We start from the raw sequence: 3,849 nt of genomic DNA, 5'->3' as shown, positions 1-3,849 counted from the left end.
TTTGATTATTAGCAAGTTCAAAATTGATTTGGATGAATTTGGTTGAGAAATTAGTGTTTTTGGATGATGGGGTTAATGATTGTAGTGAGGGATTTTGTTGTGTTTCTGTTTGAAGAAAGACAGAAATGAAGAATTAAGAATAAAGGTCCCGTATTTTAGTAAAAGAGCAGGTCGGGACGGGAGTCTCAAAATGGGGATGAGCAGATTCTTAATCAGGATTTTTTTCTTAAGTCATGGGGACGCCCAACCTGAGCTCGGCTAGAGTGGATCGATAGCTGGGACGCCCGTCCTGAAGCCAGCTCCGGCGGATTCTGCTGCAGCTCATTTATTTTCGTTTCTTCCTTGCTTCAGCCCCCATGAGCTTAAGTCTGCCGTGGGGATCCCTTTCCTGCAATCCTTGCTTCTTCATTTCCTATGAGGTTGCACTATAAAGGCTTGGCTAGCCTAGGCAATTGCTTCCCCACACTTTATCATCAAACACTACACATTCCAAACACATTAGAATCCCTCCCTCACTTGCTCTCATGTTACACAAATTCTACAAATAAAGCATATAAAATGTAATGCAAAAATTGAGTAATGTACAAGTTAAATGAAATGCAAGTTAAGAGGTTAGAATATGTACAAATGGTGGTTTAGGGAGGACTCCACCCATCGCTCCTTCTTTTGAGAGGTGTCAAGGGTGTAAAGCAAGGACGTTGTTGATGTTGCTCAACGCCTTGAAGAAGTAGTCGAATTCTTGTTCATTGTCATGATAAAGATCTTGCATGGACCTTGGCACATTGTTGTCTTCATTCATGTAGTAATCCAAGTCAAAGAGGTGACAAGGGTCTACATAGCCTTGGTCTAGAGTCATAGCATTCCCAATGTATGGGTTAACAAGTCCTTCAAACTCGTCATCCCATAGACCACATACTTCTCCTGCTTCTTTCCCTATGTCGGGTGGATCATGAGTTGACAAGAGCATCACTTCTTCTTTGTTAACATGGCCTATGAGGCCTCCATCTATACATGTCATGGGTGAGCTTTTCAAGCTCTCATTCTTGTTGTGAAAAATTCCATGCTCTCCGAATAGAGCCATTTCAACATCATCAATATCTTTCTTCCAATTGGGCAGTGTGTCTTTTCCCTTCTATTTGTGATTTGCATCTTTCACTTGTTCTTTGAATGGAGATTCCATCTTTTTCTTATCACCTTCCCGAGTATATTGATCAACCATAAAGCATGGCTCAAACAAGTTGGGAGCTCTCATAGTCTTATCAAGATTGAAGGGGATTATTTCATCACCCACTTCAAGTGTGAGCATCACGTGCTTTACATCAATCACCGCTCCGGCAGTGTGTAAGAATGGTCTTCCGAGAATGATTGGAATATTGGAATATTCCTCCATATCAACAATGACAAAGTCCACTGGTTTGAAAAACTTTCCAACTCTCACGGGTACATCTTCCCATACCCCTAGTGGTTTGTTTGTTGTCCGGTCTGCTATTTGTAAGGTCATGTTGGTGCACTTGAGCTCTCCTACCCCTAGCCTTTCACATACCGAATATGGCATGACACTCACACTTGCTCCTAGATCACATAGTGCTTTGTTGATTGTGGTGTCACCAATGGTACATGGATGGAGAAGCTTCCCAGATCTTTGAGCTTAGATGGGGAATTTCCTTGAATAATTGCACTACTAATCTTTGTGAAGGCAATGGTTTCCAACTTCCTTATGGACTTCTTCTTAGTAAGGATATATTTCATGTATTTCGCATAGGCTGGAACATGGTCTATTAGCTCCGTGAATGGTATAGAAACCTCTAAGTTCTTCACAATCTCCATGAACTTTATAAATTGCTCATCAATCTTGGGCTTGGCTTGTAACACCCCCATTTATTCAGGAGCCTTTAGCTAGACATTCCCAAATAAATAGGACTATTACCATCTCGGTTTCCCGAGGTAGTAGATAACAAAGTCCAACTCACTAAAGTACTTTAAATAAAAACTTTAATGATTACATATTTATTACAAATTAACCAACTAAACTTAATATAAAATAAATACAACTCGCAGCGGAAAATAAATAAAGTGCTAAAATCTTCTATGTGGTCTAGACTTCTAGGTAGATTGGCCAAGTCCTCACGCATCCCATACCTCCCAAGTCAGCTAATCTTTAGTACCTGTCAAATCTGCTCCCCATTATGGTTCACCGCAGGTGTTCACGAATACACAGTCAACCGCGAGGTTGAGTAGGAATAAACTAAACAACAATAATATTAATCCAACCGAAATAAGCATTCTTCAAATTCTCATCACTTCATCCGTACAACTCACTTACGTCACTGGCAGTAGCACAACTCCCTTAACACCGTGCTATGCTCAACTCAACAACTGGCAGTAGTACTTTCGTACCATGCTCAATGCGCGTAGTACCCCCGTACTATGCACAACTGGCAGTAGTAATCACTTACTATGCACAACTATCTGGCAGTAGCAATCACTTGCTATGCGCACCTGGCAGTAACAATCACTTGTTATGCACAACTGGCAGTAACACACTCCGTGTTATGCTCAACTGAATAATTAACTCTCCATACCAATTATAACCAAACAACAAAAACTCAATAAAAATCTCGTCTTCATCTCAACCAACATCTTAACATACTCCATTACTCTACTTCCAATAATGAATCACAATATTAACCTTAACCTCATAAATCGTCATATTTAAACATTCATTCACTTAACAATAAAACCGAGTTGAGTAGGAAATTCCTACCTTTTAGCAAATCCGCGCACACAAGCCAACTAGTAAGAATCTTGTATCAAGTCGGATCCTACAATTATTACACATTATAATTAATAAATAACTCAATTAACTAATTTATGACCTATCCAAACCAAATTGCTTATTTAACGATTCATTTACTATGAAAATATATTAATCTAAGTGACCATAATTAACTAATAATTATATAACTAACAAGCACACCCCTTTGCCAATCATTACCCTCATCATTACAATATGATATGCCATACATTCATCATCAACGTAGTAAGACTTAAGCCATCTTGCACCTGATCATCCACTCCCTTACCACGCAACACCACCACGCCCTTCATCCTCATCTGACACCAAGAACCACGACAATTTAGCACTTCCTTTAACTCCGCCCTTACGCACAACCCATGTTCGGCACTACATTTACAACCTCGCGCATAAAACAAGGATCAGCCAACAACGTCGCCGCAACGACGATGAAACAGCCTAAAAAACGACTACCATTACATTACCTTTCAATAGTCTTAGATTTGGAACAAGTTTCAGAAATCGACTTGCATAATGACTCGCTCACCTCGACATATAGATTCAGCCTAACATGGTCGAAAATAGGGTATATTATCTGCTACTGTCCAGCCCTTCTTACGACATTAAAACAACTCTAAATTGATATTAAGAATATTCTCAAGTGCACTCTTATCGATATAGTTAGCAACCATAGCGAAGTACCCATATCCCGACTTTAAATCTCTCAAAATCAAGCCCGGAACAAGAACAAAACAAGAGCACTATACAGCCTCACACATGTCTCACAAAGCTATTAAAAGACAACCCAAATCATGGCCCTCAGAACCCTGATGACTACCGCTGACCGGCACCAATTCAACCACAACAATAAATTCCGGTTAAAGAAAAATTACTACCATTGTCATAATAAGAGGAAACACACACTTACCTAGTTGTTTAAAGGACGGTGAAGTTTGTGTTAATGGCGTCGTCCGAATGGCTGCTGGTGCTTACGTTCTCGTCGCTATTCTCACGTTCTCGCCGCACACCCTCTCCTTCCCTCTTTTGATTTTGTA

The 3,849-nt window shown here is 40.0% G+C and overlaps 1 long non-coding RNA gene across 1 annotated transcript; it reads right to left on the bottom strand.

Annotated features, from left to right (window-relative positions):
* Window positions 1-2,026: 2,026 nt before the first annotated feature.
* On the bottom strand, window positions 2,027-3,849 carry LOC141598160 (uncharacterized). The gene is made up of 3 exons (XR_012523283.1): window positions 3,723-3,849; window positions 2,765-2,822; window positions 2,027-2,174 (listed from the first exon to the last, which is right to left on the bottom strand). It is a non-coding gene; the product is annotated as an uncharacterized LOC141598160 (long non-coding RNA).

This window comes from Silene latifolia, chromosome 9 (genome assembly GCF_048544455.1).
Source record: "Silene latifolia isolate original U9 population chromosome 9, ASM4854445v1, whole genome shotgun sequence".
NCBI lineage: Eukaryota > Viridiplantae > Streptophyta > Magnoliopsida > Caryophyllales > Caryophyllaceae > Silene > Silene latifolia.
This window is presented reverse-complemented; position numbering and strand designations above follow the sequence as displayed.